The following is a 19,101-nucleotide window of genomic DNA, read 5'->3' as shown; positions in this document are numbered from 1 at the left end:
TACAGAAAAATTAAGACACATATCCACAAAGTTTTATAATGAGGAGACAAATGATCAGTGACTTATACGCAATTATTATGCTGCCATTTTTTTTCTTGCTACTCTGTGATAGTGGGAGTCTTATTTTTGGCTCAAATGGCATATTTTATGTCTTTTATGTCTATTATATTGGGTGTAAAGGTGACTATAGGGGTGTTATTTCATGTCCAGAAGGCTCTAATCATGTTAAAAAAAAAACAAGGAAGGTCAACAGGTTTTCTACGCTTTAACCACAAAAATATACAATTAATAAACAATGAATCCTAATTCACTTATCATGGTCGGGTCTGGAACCAAGTCCATTTTTTTTCTGGTCAACTCTTCTTGTGACATCCAAGAGTAAATCTGATCCAACAACATTTCATGAGTAGATTTACATGCACTCAAGCAATCAATTCTAATTAAATGAAAAGACAAATTGACTGTTATCTCAGCGATTTCATTAACTGATTCTCTTGATTTTGCCGGAGTGCTCCATTATGATCACCATTAGGATTCCTCATTGACCGCTTATCAATGAAAAGCAGCGGCAATACAGAAAAGATACAGAAAGAAAGCTCGAGATCAATAGCATGATCGAATTAAAGAGCCAAGTTAATGAACCGGAAAGCATATCTATCTAGTGATACTCGTGTACGGACAAGAAGGTCCGAGACTTTTGGGATCTTGCACTCTGGTACCCCAAACGCCCGTATTCTTAGGAAGAACAACAACGATCAACTTCAAGTCCTGTAATTTGATAAGCCAACACTACACAGGCGTACCCGAAATAGCGATCCCTTTGACCGGACTAGTACTAGTCTTTTCCAACATTGTCGGAGGATGTAATTTTGCATTCAAGCTGTATCTTGCTGAGGATGACAGGTTCAGCTTAAGTATCACTGCGTGCTCTAAGATAAGAAGTGAGCTGGAGGTGAGCTAGAGAACAGGAACTGCTTTTACAATCTGCCTTTGAATATACAGCCGCTCAAAGAAATAAGACTTGGCTTGCTAAATCTATAAAATCTAACATTTTTTTGTTATTTGTTTCCTTTCCCAAGTGGTTTTGTAATGCACACTGAATCCTGATAGCCTGAAGGAGATCCTAGAGTTCCTTAGGAGAATTCAGTGGAATATCGCCCTAATTTTGTTATTTTTTCACTATTTGCCAGTCACGATGTAAGACAGGGGTGTGCAAAATGCACCCAGGGGCTATTTGTGGCTTGTTTTTTTTATTGGCCATCAGCATATTCTAAAAATTAATTTCTTATTAATTAGGTATTTCATTAGGTAAGAGACTAAATTGTTTTTTTTTTCTGATAGCTTAGCATATATTGACCTACATACCTTTGTATTGATGTTACTATCTTTGATGGACACCCCTGATGTGAGCAATTTGTGAATTGATATCCTCACTATAAAAAAAGGTAATAATACAGTTAGATGTGCCAAAAAAAGGCTTACAATGATGAAAGTGTTAAATTTTGTCCCAAAAAAGCAAAATGTTTCCTAATTTAAACAATATTAATCTTTTAGAAGTTAGATACAGGATGAAATTCAAATAATTCAAAAAATGCTCTGTGGCTCCCTGATATTTACAGTCAAGTTTTCTTTGTGCAAAATACTACTAAAAATCCTATGTAATTGCAGAATTTGCATTAAGCCAAATTGTATGATGATTATGATGATAAGATAATTGAAAATTATGATGATGGCATTTTTTGATTTATTTATTGCATTTATTGCCAAGGTTTTGCTTTTTAGCATTTGTATTATTTTTTTCAATTAATAATGACTATGTGTTCTTTGTTTTTATTATATTCTCTGGGTGAAAATGGAGAATTTAAAAAAATAACAAAATCATAATAATTATTCATTCATTCATTCATTTTCTACCGCTTTTTCCTCACGAGGGTTGCGGGGGTTGATGGAGCCTATCCCAGCTGTCTTTGGGCGAGAGGCGGGGTACACCTTGGACTGGTGGCCAGCCAATCACAGGGCACATATAGACCAACAACCATTCACACTCACATTCATACCTATGGACAATTTGGAGTGGCCAATTAACCTAGCATGTTTTTGGAATGTGGGAGGAAACCAGAGTACCCGGAGAAAACCCACGCATGCACGGGGAGAACATGCAAACTCCACACAGAGATGGCCGAGGGTGGAATTGAACCCTGGTCTCCTAGCTGTGAGGTCTGCGCGCTAACCACTAGTCCGCCGTGCCGCCCCGTAATAATTATAAAAAAACAAAAACATAATAATAAAAAGTCTTGCCATGTTTTGTTGTAGACATTGTACCTGCAACAAGGAAAACCATGTTTCATGTGCCTCTAATCCAGATTGCCCATTCATTCTCCATTTCTATTCAACATTGGAAGTAGCATGGACACACTGACTAGTCTAAAGTATATCCAAGTACTGTACTGGTGTAGTCTCTATGTATCAGGTTGGAATTGTTCCAAGCTGTTAGGTTAACAGTAGCTGATAGATCAGTGTCATAACATTCTAACAGCAACCCCCCCCATCACATTTTTAGATAAACGATTTTCCAGGTGGTGTTGGCGGACTGTACCGCATCTCTCAGGAGGCAAGTAATAAAGTGTTGATTTGAATTTGCGGAGAGTGACGTTAAAGGGCTAGCCCCAGGAGAGGAGTGGTCGGCGGAGAGAAAGCAAAACTCAATAATGGCGGTATTATCCTTTAAGATGATTATGAGCGCTGAGTCTAATCTGACAGCAAGACCGACTGCTCATTTGAGGGCGATACAGGTACGAGTCCAATCTTGAAACTTTTGCCGGCTTCTTTGATTAAGCGAAGGTGAGGCTTCTGTCTGTTTCGTTCCTCGCGCTCGCCATTCCGTGACGTGGGCTTGCCTTTGATGGCGACATCTGTGGCGTAAGCCTCCCCGGCAAAATGAAGCGTTTGATCAGCTCCAAATGGAAACGACGCAGTCTGAAGGCCCACACTTGTCGCTGTGCTTTCAGCCTCCGTTTTGTGCCAAATGACAGGAAGTGTGTCCTGCTGGGAGGCGCCGTGGGAGAGTCGGACGTCACAGAAAATCAAAGCAGCACGCGTGACTTGAAGACATCTATTGATTTGAAGTCATCGTATCCAAGAGGGTTCATTTAGGTGGGGCCAAAGATCACATTGTTAGGTTTAAGTGCCTAGTCATTGCTCAATTTCCATTCCATCTTGACATTTAGACGTCATGTGACAGAAAGGACACTATTGATCTTACATGAGCGCAAGTAGAAGAGGTTAAAGGTCAGATGTGAAGGTACATCTTGTTATGGTGGCTCAATTGTCAGCCCGTGTTAGTAGCTGGCCTAATGAAAGGGGTTCGTGACACATTCATCTCATTTCAACATCAGACCGAAACATATTGATTTGAAATAACAAAATCCAAGAGGATCAAGGTGACAGAGGTTAAAGCGGTAGGTTTAATTAGCTTGTCATGTACTAACTGAAGCCTCCGGGTACTCCGGTTTCCTCCCACATTCCAAAAACATGCTAGGTTAATTGGCCACTCCAAATTGTCCATAGGTATGAATGTGAGTGTGAATGGTTGTTTGTCTATATGTGCCCTGTGATTGGCTGGCGACCAGACACCCGAAGACAGCTGGGATAGGCTCCAACACCCCCACGACCCTCGTGAGGAAAAGGCGGTAGAAAATGAATGAATGGAAGGTCCAAGAGCATCAAGGTACTAGAGGTTGACTCAGTGGGTTTAAGCAGCTTGTTATGATGGAACTGCAGGCTTTCTTGAGGTGTGGTCGGGAGGTGGCAAGACCGCCACCACTTTACCCCTAAAAATAACACCCGGTTCATGTAAATAATGCAAGAAAATGCACTCAAAAAATGATGAGCGAAAAATAGGCAAAGTAGCAAGAGCTGTGTTCACACCTGTGGGTTGGTGATCTAGTCCGCAAAAAAAAAAAAGATACTTTGGTGTGGTTTGCGCAGACGTTGCAGTTGTATCAAATATTCCAAAACCAAAATGTCGTTTGCTGGGTTGGATACATACTTTATACTAGCTTATATTCACAAAAAACATGTAAAATATACTTTTATATCATAGCATTTATAGCATCGTTACACAGAGGCACAATTTCTTACATATGTGTCATTTGTGCATGCTTTTTGCTGTAATGTTAACCCTGCTGTGTTTGGCGCATACAAAGGTTTGAATGACTGCATTCACACTTGACCAAACACGAGTCGAAGCAAACATGAGAAGTGAATTGAAGAAGTCGGTCTGCTCTTTATCCTGTGCCTTTAAAGTTGTTCAAACTGAGAGACCGGAGCGCTGCGCATTTCCCCATTTAATACACTGTCACAAAGCAGCGCCTTCTCATTCTTACCTTTCTCTCTGCTCTTGAACATATCCCAATGAAAATGGAGCTGGAATCCTGTGTGATTAATAGGTTTTTCATTTCAGCCCCTCAAAGCAATATAAAAAGCTGGAAATGAGAAAGAGCCTGTGGACGTGTGATATGTGCGAACCAAGCAGGCCTGATGTCCTCGCACTGCCGCTGATTACGGAATTAGCAAAGACAGCAATTATTCACAAGCGTTACAGGAACAGAGCGGCACGCACGAGCTGCTAGGAACTACATTAGCACTCTGATGTGACTTTTCTCGGAACTAGCAAGCAAACATTATATCATTGGTCGTAGGTTTAGGAGCTATTATTTATGGCTGTTTGTGGTTAATGTGAATTATAATATTTGAATTCAAATAAGATAAACAAAATCGCAACCCGCGGCACGGCGGTCTAGTGGTTAGCGCGCAGACCTCACAGCTAGGAGACCAGGTTTCAATTCCACCCCCTCGGCCATCTCTGTGTGGAGTTTGCATGTTCTCCCCGTGCATGCATGGGTTTTCTCCGGGTACTCCGGTTTCCTCCCACATTCCAAAAACATGCTAGGTTAATTGGCCACTCCAAATTGTCCATAGGTATGAATGTGAGTGTGAATGGTTGTTTGTCTATATGTGCCCTGTGATTGGCTGGCCACCAGTCCAGGGTGTACCCCGCCTCTCGCCCGAAGACAGCTGGGATAGGCTCCAGCACCCCCGCAACCCTCGTGAGGAAAAAGCGGTAGAAAATGAATGAATGAAAATCGCAACCCGTGTATGTAGATGTATATTCAATCGTCTATCACAAACAGATTTACAACCCTAATAAATATCATGTACTGTATATAATGCTGCACGGTTGACGAGTGGTTCATGGATGCTAAATTGTCCATAGGTATGAATGTTGTTGTTGTACCCTGCCAAAGGCAGCTGGGATAGGCTCCAGCATACCCACGACCCTAGTGACTAATGTATTTTTAAAGCATATTAACATACATTTGGGCTGCACGGCGGGCGTGTGGTTACCTCACAGCTAGGAGACCCGGGTTCAATCCCACCCTCGGCCATCTCTGTGTGGAGTTTGCATGTTCTCCCCGTGCATGCGTGGGTTTTCTCCGGGTACTGCGGTTTCCTCTCACATTCCAAAAACATGCTAGGTTAATTGGCCACTCCAAATTATCCATAGGTATAAATACGAGTGTGAATGGTTGTTTGTCTATATGTGCCCTGTGATTGGCTGGCGACCAGTCCAGGGCGTAGCCCGCCTCTCACCCAAAGACAGCTGGGATGGGCTCCAGCACCTCCCGCGACCCTCATGAGGATAAGCAGTAGAAAATGAATGAATGAATGAACATACATTGTGTTCTGCCTCATTGTGGTGTATTAGAGCCATCTATCAGTGCTCTATAGTATGTGGCTTGTTATTGTATTTACTACTGATGCCAGGGTTAGGTGTTGTATACTCAACAAAAAGAGTTCCTTTGTATTTCTAAACACTATAGCTTGTCATGTTTTCTACTCACTTTTTGTGTCCACACCTTACACGCTCATGCGTCACGGCCAGTCACGCCAATTAGACGATGACGGCGTCACCTCCCACATGCTTTCAAAATCTCCATTTTCCTTTTAAAAGCTGAACATCTCATTAAGTGTTTGCAGCTTGTTTCAGGTGTTTTAAGTGCTCCTGGTCGTTAGGCAAAGCGCTATATTTACATTTCCGCTGCTCATTATTCCTGAAGGAGACTTCCAGACTAAAATCCAGCTGCACTTTCAGTCAAGGAGTCAGTCAGTCCATTTCTTCATAGAAAAATATGCTGTTTTCCAATTAATGAGCCGCTATTAAAGTCTGATAGCGGTGAAGCATTAGAGGGAGTAATGATTCTGTCAGTGATTACAGCAGAAATAGGCCTATTTATTATGATTAGCTCGTGTAAAGCAGTCAACTGTTATTCTTTGTCGCCTCTTAATATATGTTTTCATTAATTTGCTTCCACACTTGTACGACTGGAGCTGCCCGAGGCGGCAAGCACAACATGGTCACAAAGCGTTTTACAGCTCGGTGCAACAACATTGCGTCTGTTTCAAATTCCCATTGTGCGCGTGGAACAAAGGGATGACATATTTGGAAATCAGCGTAAACTTTAAATGCTGCTGGAGCGAGACAAAACAGGGCTTTGTGGACAAGCGCGGGTGTAAAAAGGACAAAAAGGAGTGTTGTCGCTCTCACAATGCACATTTGGACACGCTGGACTGGACACAACATTAGGTACACCCGCAAAATATCATCAGATACGCCACTAATTGCTGTTATAGACTCCACTGCAGAGGGAACAATGAGCATTAGTATTTATTAAAGGAGGAGGCACAATGCATATCAAGAAAGTTTTGTGTAAATGAATTGGTCTTTTATCTCCTAACAAAGAATAGCAAATGCTGCGTTTTGATTGACACTGTCATAGAGCTATTTATTGGACATCTTTGTGGTTATTGCAGCAGCGTAGAACTGCATTCTATTAACATTCTGCTCTCATTATTTGAAGACTAAATGTTTGTATTTTTCCCATCTCAAAGACCCTTTCGCTTTATAATTCCCTTCCACGTTCTGGCAATTGCACCTGGCAAGGGGTAAAAGGCTTGGCTAGGTGCTTTCCAGCTTTGACTGCCAATTATAGCCATACGACCAAGCCAGGGCTGCCTACAGTGGACTAGCTCGGAGGCCTGACCATTAGCCAAGCTTGCCCTTCAAACAATACCAGACAGCAGCAAGAACAGTGCGTCTTCAAGAGTGAGTGGGACAGTGAAGGCTGCATTCTTTTTTTTTTCTTTTCCCTGCGTTTTCAAAGCCACTGAAGCCTGACCCTCTGGTGAAAAGATCAGAATAATGCACACAGAAAATAATGGACACTCCATTAGGTATATATGCTCCTAACCTGGAAGGATAGTTCTTTGTCAGCCACGTAATGTGTAAAAATGATGGCAAATGTCTATTAAATTGGATATAAATTCTAATATGTAACATTTTTGGACATTGAGTAAAGCATGGATGTTAATGACCGAATGATATGCTGTTTGTCCTGTATGTACAAAGGTGCTGATCCAATATGTTAATTAAAATGTAGTATGATGTTCTACGCCACTGCAATCGACAACCACAAGCATAAAACATTCAAAGCACAGCAGGGGGGGGTGAGTGACCCAGCCAAGTCAGTGGGTGATAGATGACGCCGTAGCTCAGCCATCACAGTTTGCTTTAAGCGTCCATCTAAAGAGGCACCTGCCAATGAGCAGCGAGCCAAAATTGCGAGAGGCTCCTGAGTGCACTTCTATCAGCGGGACGGCCGTAAGCGCGAGCTGCAAGTCATCATCTGGGAACCATTTAGAAATCAGGGGGAAGAGCATGCAGCGTATATCTAAATAGTATCTTATCTGTATGTGCACTATGGAGTATAAGCAGTCTACTCATGCATGAAAAAGAAAAAAAAAGTTGCTGAGGTGTTTCCTGGAAAGCAGCCAGGACAGTTAAGTGGAAACAGAGGACAAATCAGAAAAGCCAGGGAGAAGTCCGATGGGAATACGGTGAAGGCCCGGACGACTGGATAAAGAAAAAACAAAAAAAGATACAAACTATTTAGGATATATCCACACATACACATTTACAGCCGTAAAGTGCATGCCGGAGCAACAGGTGGCGCTGTTAACCGTGACTAACACCATTCTACTCAGTCGGAGGCATGAAGAAAACCTCCACCAATTCCACTTCAAAACTGGAAAGGTTGTTGGTTTTTAGCTTGCAGGCTACTTCCTGGTTCATGGCAGATGTTGTCGTCCAATGGGACCATACCACTTCATTCTGCGGCAATAGGGGACAGTTGTCTTGGTATTTAAGTGGCCTAAATAGACAATACAGTTTGTTAACTATCAATACAATATATTTCTGTTTGTTTGTTTTGTTGCTTTTTTTAAAGATAGCAGGCTACTTCCTGGACCATACCATTTCATTCTTGGTCAATGGGGGACCGTTTTATTGACATTTGAATGCCTAAATATCATTCCAACTATAAGTGAAAAAAAATTGTGTGTGTTTGTTGTTGTTTTTCTTTAGCTTGCAAGTTACTTCCTGGACCGTGCCATTTAATTCTTGGTCAATAGGGGACAGTTGTCTTGGTATTTAAATGGCCTAAAGAGAGAATACAGTTTGGTAACTACAAATACAATATATTTGTGTGTGTTTGTTGTTTTTTTTTTTGCTTTTTTTAAGCTGGCAGGCTACTTCCTGGACCGTACCGATTCATTTTTGGTCAATGGGGGACAGTTTTATTGGCATTTGAATGCCTAAATATCATTCCAACTATAAGTGAAAAAAAATTGTGTGTGTTTGTTGTTGTTTTTCTTTAGCTTGCAATGTACTTCCTGGACCGTACCATTTAATTCTTGGTCAATAGGGGACAGTTGTCTTGGTATTTAAATGGCCTAAAGAGAGAATACAGTTTGGTAACTACAAATACAATATATTTGTGTGTGTTTGTTGTTTTTTTTTGCTTTTTTTAAGCTGGCAGGCTACTTCCTGGACCGTACCGATTCATTCTTGGTCAATGGGGGACAGTTTTATTGGCATTTGAATGGCCTAAATACAGAATACAGTTTGTTAACTATAAATGCAATATATTTGTGTTTGTTTTTTTTAAGCTAGCAGGCTACTTCCTGGACCGTACCATTTCATTCTTGGTCAATGGGGGACAGTTGTATTGGCATTTTAATGCCTAAATATCATTCCAAGTACAAAAATTGTGTATGTTTGTTGTTGTTTTTTTAAGCTAGCAAGTTACTTCCTTGACTGTACCATTTCATTATAGGGCAATGGGAGATTTATTGGAATTTAAATGACCAAAAAAAAAAGTTATTTAACGATTAATACAAATATTTGTGTTTGTTATTTTGTTGTTTTTTTAGCTTGCAGTCAACTTCCTGGTTCATTTGCATAAAAGCTACAGACACACAAAACAGTGTATTCCCAGTAGGGTCTAGTAAAGGCACTACCAATACACCAATGAAACGTATTCAAAATTGGTGAAAAATTGGACAATATGGAACTTTTAAGGACAAAAAGCCATACTTAATACTGCATCCGTGTTAGGTACACAAAGATCCTTATGCTCATGCATTGTAGGCTCAGGCTTTGTAGGACTATACACGACACCACATGCTGCAAACACATGTGGACCACCAACTGGGGGAGTGGAAAAATTCCTCTTACATTCTCGGTCCTTGACCTCACTGGGAAAGCCGTATGATAAACTACAGCAATTCTTTTGTCAGGGGATGAAATGCAGACAAACTTTCCCCAAACTTTCATGCTTACTTCACCCTGAGGTGTCATTGCCCCCCCCCTACCCGCCATCCCCAAATGATTGCTAATCGTCTCAGCATGGATGAGCGACACGGTTAAAAAATAGCCTAAAAACAAACACCTCCCCTGATAATTGCTTCCTTTGTTAATAACTGGCACCTGCACGTGTGCCACCCTCCTGGTGAAATACAGCAGTGCGGTCTACCAAGGTCACGGCGTCCAATCTGAGATGTGATAAGCGGCGGGGGGGGGGGGGGGGGGTAGTCAGCTCTGCACTAATGCATTCCTCTTGCTTATTATTTATAACAGGGAGGTGGGTGAGACAGGGAGTTTTGGGAAATGAAGCCGCAGACACCTTCATTAGTAAATGAGGTGGCATCTGCTACTAAATGTCAGCATGTCATTCAGCTGGACTTTTTTAGGTGGGTGGAGTGGGGAGGGGCATGTAAATAGACAATAAAGCAACATTCAATTAAATGACTATTTACGCAATTAAAACAATCAGAATCTAATCCAAGAAATACTCTTAATGCAGCACGTATAATCCTACTGTTGTAAATGCAACAGTTGCACACACACACACATTTTTGTAAAAGCATGGAGCAATGCAGAACTGAGCCTAACTGAAGCTTAGATGTTCCTCAGAATAACGCTTTCCCAACATACCGAAGCATTTCAAACACATTCTTTCTTAATTGAAATAAATGTGGTTGAAATGAGATGTGCTTCTTCCTGCTCCTTTCCAGACAGGATGAATGGTGCATATATAAACATTTGATGCACTCCGTTGTAACTTTGTCAGGCATGCCTGAAATAAACGAAAGCACCACCATTACCGGTACACACGGTGCTAGAAGAGCATGTGGCTTGATGCAAAAGTATGCAAGTGTTGTCTGCAGAAGGTGAAAAGTTGCAGCACCTTTTCAATAATGCGTGAAAAACATGCTTAAACTAAAAAAGACAAACACCGCACTCAGACGTGTACTCACTTTAAGTCGAGTCCCTCCGTGGCTTCCCACCCCCACATGCGTGTGTGGTCCCGTTATTTCAGCGGAGCCTCCCGCTGATCCACACCTAAGCGAACCATGCTGCAAGCACCGCAGGCTGGAGTTGAAGGAGAGAAGAAAAAAGCCAAGCGCAGACCGGCTCCTTTTCTTCCTTTTCTTTTTGTTTGCTTGCTTGCTGCACACAAAAGAAAGAGCAGGTTGAGAGGAGTCCTGACACCAGCAGCACTGTCCACACCACTGTTCTGTGAGAAGGAGAGGAGAAAAAGGACGAGGGAGAGGAGGAGGAGGAGGAGGAGGAGGGAGAGGAGGATGCATTTGTCGCCTTCAGGCAATGAGGACGGCATGTGCTACGCCCCTCAGCATCTTCACTCACTTGGCCATTATATGAATTATTTCAGATACATTATTTATGTTTTAATTTTATTTACTGCAACCAAGCACATTTTAAATATGTCAAATAAATTCATAAAAATGAAATATTAATGAGTTTTTTTTATTTATAGGACACGTGTACAACTTATGATTTGTTTTTTTATTACAACACATTCAGAAATTAATTGGAATTTTTACAGCAACCACAAACTATTTTAAAACAAATAAATAATAAATAAAAATAAAAAACTAATAAAAAATATATTAAAAATCTTTTTAAATGTAATGCAAACTAATAATAATAATTAATAAATAAAAATACATCACATTAATAATTAATAAAAATATGACAAATTATTTGTAATAAATGTATAAATAAATGCCAGGGAATCAACTTTATTTCTAGAGCATCTTAAGGGGTTCTGAACTGACACTCAATCCCTGACCAATCACAACACAGTAGGCGTGGTCGGGGCCCCTTGAAATAGCTATACAAGGTGCTGTGGGGGGGCAGGGGGTGGACAACTCAAAACTGACAGAAAAGAAGCAAAAGTACAATAAAGCAATGTCAATAAAATAAACAACGATGAGAGCAAAATGAATGCAATCAATTTGCAAGCTGTAAAGAAGTAAATTCCCCGTTAAATAGTGACATGCGTTACAAGTCAGCGTTGAAATGACACGGGTAAATAGTTGTGTGCTTCCTAAGGTGTCACATCCGCAGGTGACTAATAGGATAAACAGAGGCGACTGGTAGCTTAACTGTACTGGATCTAAAGTTCACTCGACCGTAATATCCTCCCTCCCCGGCCCACCAGAGGCCTGTTTGCTTTGGCTGCATGACTCTACCGACGTGGCGGCTCACCAAATGTAGCCTTGAAACAATCAGGTCATGTCCTTGTGCATAAGGGAATTTTTTTTTTTTTTACATATTTCTTGCACAGCATGATTGTGGGCACAATAAAGTTAGGCAACAGGTGGCGCTTTGGTGTATTATTAGGAAATAAGACAAACATTTTTGTATTGTAGGCATTAATGAGTGGGGACCCCCGGTTGCTCGGTACGTAATAGGTAAGTGCCTTGGAGCGCTGTACAACACCATTTATAAAATATGTTGTGTTGAAATGCGGTACCTTATGGTAGCTAGCGTCATTGCCGTCATCCAGTGGTTGATGCAAAACGTCTGCAAAATGGAAGAAAAATGAGCCTTTACTTGTACATACAAAGTAGGCAGTAGTACTAGTTTGTCAATACTTGTTAGAAAACACAGCAGGAAAGTAGAGTGGTATAAAAGCACAATATACTCCACCCAGAAGACAAGCCGGGTGTTTGTTTTAAAAATGTCTCAATGATATTGTGTTTTTATTGATTTTTCTACAGCTTGCCTTTCAGCAAGTGTGCTTGTTTACACAAAGACTTTGGGTTTCCCATTCTTCCACATTTGCATTCAATCTTCCACTCAACAGATGGATGAGCACTGCTTGTGATGGCGACTTGACAGGCCAGCTGAGCATAAGGCATGCTGCATGGCTGCTGGCACTCTGTATCCGTATGTGTGTGTGTGTGTGTGTGTGTGTGCGTGCGTGGTTTCAGTCAATGACATGGCCCTATCAGGTGTTGTCACAGCCGTTTTAAGGCTTCAGCAAGTACTAGCCGACCAAGAGATGACCCATGTGGGGAGCTCTAGAGATTCATGACCATTAATGTCAATCAGGGATTTTCCTCACATTTCAAAATCAACCTTTTTTTCTACAGTGAAATTTCAAGCCGAACCTCTGTATTTATACACCAGTTTCTGTACGATTCCATTTTCATCCAAAATGTCTTAGAGTGGAACCAATTATCAGACCACCTGAGAAACTAATAAGGAACTAATGAGTAGTTATTAAAAGGGAATTTTGCCAATTATTCATAGTCGAAATAGGTGTATCCCAATGACATGTGTTGTTAGCTAGCTCATATTAACTAGTTTTCTTGCGCCATAATGCACAGAAAAGGGAAATGAATGTGTTCATGTTTCACATAGTAAGCATTGTGAACAATGGGCAAAATTCCAAAAAAAATGCACTTCCCCTTTAAGACACGTACATTTAGATGAGTTACTAAGGAACTAATGAGTAGCAGTTAGGGTAAGGTAGGTTCGTTCATTATGAACTATTGTATTTTATTGTAAGTGCCTCGGGTGCCTGGGTATTTTTCAACTGTATATCAATCAAATCAACAGATGTATTTATGTTGATAAAAAAAAAAAGTTACGTTTGAACATTGTGACCAGGATACGGAGACCACATTTTGCCTGGATCATCTATACCAGGGGTCTCAAACACGCGGCCCGCGGGCCAAATGTGGCAGGACACTAGTTTGAGGCCCCCGCCTTGATATGAAAGTTTAATGTTAGTGCGGCCCGCGCAAGTTTGATATGGATGCTGTATGGTATCATGTACCCAGAAAAAATTATTACGTTTGATTAATGTTCATGTTAAAGTTTAAATAACTGTTAATAGTTATCCTCCCTATCCGTGCGGAAGTGGTAAGTTTTTGGCTATTTAAGTTTAAAGAAAATAACTTGCTACCGTTTAGGCCGCTAGCTCTCTAGTTTGCGAGTTAGCATGTCTCTCAAGACCCTTCAGTTGCGCAATATGTTGAAAATAAAAAAAGTATAAATGTGACTATAGTCGTGTTTTGTCATGTCTACAGGGCTCTAATAATGCTTTGTTCTTTTTAATCTGAAAAAAAATTATTTGTCTACCTACCAACTATATGTGTTTTCTTAAGTTTTTATTATTTGCTGTTTTTTATTATTATTATTATTATTATTATATTTATTTATTACTGATTGATTTCTCTATTCTTGATTTGTTTATTTATTTTTCATCTTATTTTGTGCAGAAAAATAAAAAGTAAGATATTTGAGAACAGTGGAATGTTTTATCAGAGCTTTTATTGTAGAAAATCGGAACCAAAGCACAGAAAAAGTTTGTATATTTTTCTGTTTTTAATAAATGCGTTTTTTTTTTTTTTTTTGAAAACCTGATGCGGCCCAGCCTTGCCCAGACCCTAGCTCCAGTGGCCCCAAGGTAAATTGAGTTTGAGACCCCTGATCTATACAATTACACTTGTAAATAAAAATGAATAGATTCTTCAGTTGGAAACCATGACTGACAGATCAATGCTACCAAAAAACACGCAGAATCGGAAATACTGTGTCAGATCAAAGTAAAAATCAATAGCGTAAAGGATGACGTGTAGCATTGCAAGCATGGCAGCTAAACTCTGAGCTGAGAGAGACATGTGGTCGTATTTCCTCTCAGAGGAACCAAAAAAAGGAAATTCTTTATGTGCCGCGCATGGCTCGCTAACTAAACTCCACCATCATTCATCTTTTGGAGAACTCCCAAAGCGCTTTGAGGAGGTTTAGCAAACTGCCAGTCAAAGCCACATTTGTATGGAAAACTTACACTGAAGGTTACTTCTCTCCTCCCACAAAAAAATGCTTTTGGAATTTTGATCAACCGGTTGATTCATGTGCTGACGCTCCCCTGCTGGTCTAAGTTGAGGTCATGAAATGTTAATGTCAGATTGTAATTACTCTGTTAAAAATAAAAAGTAGAGATAGATGGGATGAGTGCACTTTCTGCTGATGGTGCCGATCAATAGCAAGCAGTCCCTCCCCAAACGCTCGCCCGCTGATGTTCAATTAACAATGAACGGATGATGGATCGTCTTCATTTTCAAACCTTGCCCACCTATTTCTATTATACATTACATGCCGCACTTTTCCCCCCATTCTCCAACAATGACAACCACAATGTCTTCAGTTGCATGAATATTTCACAATGTGCGCTACATTGGACAGCTGGATGGAAGCTTTACATTCTATTGTGTATGAGGTCGGTTGGAATTTATAGAAACGCCGATATCCGCGGCTGAACTTTCCCCTCCAAATGGGGTTTCAATATTCTCCTGTTGTATTCTCTTTTCACTACAAGCTCAGTATACCAGATGGAAAATGATCACTTTTGCTGATAGGAGCACACATAAAAACAGGCGCGACACTCACTGAGGAGCTCAAGTGGAAGGGCTCCTGGACCAACTGGAAGACATTTTCACTGGCAAAAAGACAAAAAATAAATTCCTCTGACAAACGAAAAGAATATATCACGGGGTAGCTCACGGAAGATGACGGGAAAAAGGTGCAAACAGCAAAAAATGTGATACATTTTTCCTAAAAAGTGAAAAAAAGAATAAAAATCAACAGATTCATATCTATTTGGCCGTTTATGGGCTACCAGGCTACGTGCTAGCTCATGGAAGATGACAGAAAATGGTGTAAACATACTATTTTTGATTCACTCATAACTCCAAAGAGCAAATAAAAGTGACTCCTTTTTAACAAACGTGAAAAAAAACATGAAAATCGCCAGACTATTGTTTCTTTGCCGTTTGTTAGCTAGCGGACTACATTGTCACTCATGGAAGATGACGAAAAATGGTGTAAACATGCCATTTTCAATTCAATCATAACTCAAAGAGCAAAAAATGTGACACTCTCCTTTTAACAAAAGTGAAAACAAAATTTAGAAATGGCCATATTACTTTAAGCTTGCTCGTTTAATAGCTAGCAGGCTAATAACTTGGCGCCCTGGGCTATTGGCAATAAAAGATGACATATGATAAAATGAATGTACTTTTTTTGTATCTGATGTAAATCAAAAAGGCATACAGCATTTACATTCGTTATAACAAACGTGACAAAAAATAATGAAAAGGTCCAGATTCGTGTTTGTTAGCCCATTTGCTAGCCAGTGGGCTATTTTGAACTTTGATGACATTTTTCATTCATTCATTTTCTACCGCTTTTCCTCACGAGGGTCGTTGGGGGTGCTGGAGCCTATCCCAGCTGTCTGTGGGCGAGAGGCGGGGTACACCCCAGACTGGTGGCCAGCCAATCACAGGGCACATATAGACAAACAACCATTCACACTCACATTCATACCTATGGACAATTTGGAGTGGCCAATTAACCTAGCATGTTTTTGGAATGTGGGAGGAAGCCGGAGTACCCGGAAAAAACCCGCGCATGCACGGGGAGAACATGCAAACTCCACACAGAGATGGCCGAGGGTAGAAGTGAACCCTGGTTTCCTAGCTGTGAGGTCTGCGCGCTAACCACTGGACCGCCGTGTCGCCTTGATGACATTTTTATTTACAAAAAAAAATGCAAACAAAATGAAGTTTTCAAAAATGTCCTAAAAACATTGTAATCTAATATATATAATATATATATATTTGGTTTGGTTGTTGGTAGCTAAAATAGCAGGGTGCCAGAAAGAGTCTGGTTATTTGGTGGCCGTCACAGCACTTTACTGATACTGTTGGTGGAAATGGGGAATCAATGTGGAAAAACCACCAAGGGATGGGGATGAAAAAAAAAATCAGGTTGTTGTCATGGCAACACAACATGACATCAATGATCCACAGAAAACTTTTGGGCTCCGTCAGCCAAATAAGTGAAGATACGTAGCGCTAAATCAAAGTTGGCGCCCTGGGCTATTGGCAACTTGCCGTTTTCTGTCTGCGGGTCATCAATATGACGCCGTGTGAGACATTGGCATCGCTAGCGAGCTAGCAGCAGCAGCAGCCGGTCCACACGAGAGGCGAGACCCCGCCAGTGTTGTACACGGCACATGATCAATTGGCTGCAGCCACGGCGAAAAAGTAGCGCTCCTCTGCGGGATGCCATTATTTCAAATCTTTGTCCAATTCTATTATGCTTGCAGGGCCAATGTGTGCAAGACATGCTGATTGATTGGGTAGGCTTTACAGCAGGACGGGAAAAGAGGGTGGGGGGTGGAGGGGGGGGGGGGCTGAAGGCACTGGGGGGAGTCATCCAAAAGTGTTCACAGTCAATAAAAGCAGTTGGAGAGCTCTAGAGGAGGGGTGGGAATGTGTGGTCTGTCAGGACCGGAGTGCCAAGGCTCCTCCATTCTTTGGATTTGGACCTTTCCCTCTCCTTCTGATTGGGTGTAATTTGGTCTCAATGTGAGGCCGAGGACTCACAGTAGACGTCACTTTTGATTTGAGCGCTGCCGCGGTCTCGTTAAGTGGATGGCGCTGTGGCCCTCAGCTGGCTGGGAACGTTAGAACTTGTTCCGCAGTTTCTTGATGGCTGCACGGAGAGAGATGATGACTTGACTTGAAAGCAATGTTGGCTTAAAAGTAACAAAGCAGGCTCGCGATGGACCTTGAGCAAAGACAGCCTGCAAGTCTCACTTTCAGTGGGGCGAGTCAGGGAATGAAAATTGATAGCAGCAGGGAACCTAAGATGACCTTCAGCCGACTGTTTCTGTACGTCTATTGCAAAAACACCTCGAAAACATTTGACAAAACTAAAGTAGGAACTTGCAAATGTTGATAAATAGCAAAGAAAATGTTATGGAGGACCATTGGAACAGATCATAGCCATCCTGGCCATCATTTATTATGGTGTAGACTCCAGTCACAATGTTGATGACTTTGGAATCGACTTGACAATATCATCAAAGACCCAGTTAAGGGCAAGCGGTCCAGAAAATGTAGGGATGGACTTACAAGCCGACTCGGACTTAATGACATGAATGACATTGTGTGGTGGCCTGGGCTCACCGTGGGGTGAACAGCAATGGGATGTGGAAGAACTGATGACATTCTGGGGGTGATCCAGATCCAGGATTTTTTGGTAATGGTAATAGTTTAATTTCATTTGAACATGCATCAAATTACAATTGAGTGCATCTCATAATCAGTTCACAGTTCCACATGTCCAAAAGGAGTAGGAAGAAGCAGAGCTTATTAAATCCTACCCCTCCATCTGGTACTTTTACAATCAGTAACTATTACATTTGTTCACTTCCTGCTTTCCTAATAGAGTTTAAGTTGTTGTTTTTTTAAATTAATCATTTATTTATATTTATATATTTTTTTGTCACGTACCAAACTACGGTGATATGACCATCCAATGGGTATCATAGTAAGTGTCAATATAGTGATATATATAGCACATCATGACTGGTTCAAGACTCTTCATCCTTGTATTTAGCAAACATCAACTGCTTGTATTGTTTCTTGAATTGGCTCATCGTTGTGCATTGTTTGAGGTCCTTACTCAATCCATTCCATAGTTTGATTCCACATACTGAAATGCTATGGCTAGCATAACGTAGTCCTAGCATAGAAGTGTTTCAAATGTACTTCTTCCCTGAGATCATATTTCTCCTCTCTTGTAGAGAAGTATTGGATGACATTTTTAGCTAATTGGTTATTTTTAGCCTTATGCATTATTTTAGCTGTTTGATTAACTATATCAGCAAGTTTAAATATTTGTGATTTTAGAAATAAGGAGTTAGTATGTTCTCTGTAGGCGGCATTATGAATTATCCTTACTGACCTTTTTTGCAGTACATTTAGTGAGTGAAGATTGCTTTTATAGTTATTAGCCCATATTTCCACACAATAAGTAAGATATGGTAGAACCAGAGAGCAATAAAGAGTGTGGAGTGATTTCTGATTGAGAACAAATTTTGCTGTGTTCAATATTGAAATATTTCTGGCCATCTTTTTTAATGGATTCTTTTTGGGATCATTTTCAGCATTTTTACATATAGCGCCACATAAAACGGTCCGCACTCCTCTCTTTATCAGTATTATTGTCTTGGTCCAAGTAATCTTATTTTTATGTGGGGTGAAAGGTATGAATGTAAATGTGTATGAATGTACTATAGCTGGCAATCAGTCCAGGGTATACCCTGCCTCTCACCCAAAGCCAGCTGGGATAGGCTCCAGCATACCACCGCAGTCCTAGTGAGGACAAGCAGCATCAAAAATGGATGGATGGACGTTAATTTTAAGCCACTGACATAACTTACCTTATCAACCACTTTGAAAAGCTTTTTTTCCATCCCTGCAAAATGTTCTCTTTCGCCCTCTTCCGTTTTCTGTGGTGTGCCCCGAGAGCTT

The 19,101-nt window shown here is 40.9% G+C and overlaps 1 protein-coding gene across 2 annotated transcripts in view; it reads right to left on the bottom strand.

Moving 5' to 3' along the window:
* The window catches only part of LOC131101465 (CMP-N-acetylneuraminate-beta-galactosamide-alpha-2,3-sialyltransferase 1-like), a 33,973-nt gene extending 21,684 nt beyond the window's left edge, over positions 1 to 12,289 (bottom strand). The window contains exons 1-2 of one of the 2 annotated variants that reach the window (XM_078792071.1): positions 12,240 to 12,289; positions 10,717 to 10,909 (exon numbers count right to left, since the gene is read on the bottom strand). The gene's annotated coding sequence lies outside the window, so the exon portion shown is untranslated. Of the gene's footprint in view, positions 1 to 10,716; positions 10,984 to 12,239 lie in introns of those variants that run through there. The other variant, XM_078792070.1, reaches the window with a different exon arrangement.
* Between the last annotated feature and the right edge of the window lie 6,812 nt (positions 12,290 to 19,101).

This window comes from Doryrhamphus excisus, linkage group LG7 (genome assembly GCF_037039965.1).
Source record: "Doryrhamphus excisus strain RoL-2023G ecotype Guam linkage group LG7, RoL_Dexc_Guam_v1.1, whole genome shotgun sequence".
Classification (NCBI taxonomy): domain Eukaryota; kingdom Metazoa; phylum Chordata; class Actinopteri; order Syngnathiformes; family Syngnathidae; genus Doryrhamphus; species Doryrhamphus excisus.
This window is presented reverse-complemented; position numbering and strand designations above follow the sequence as displayed.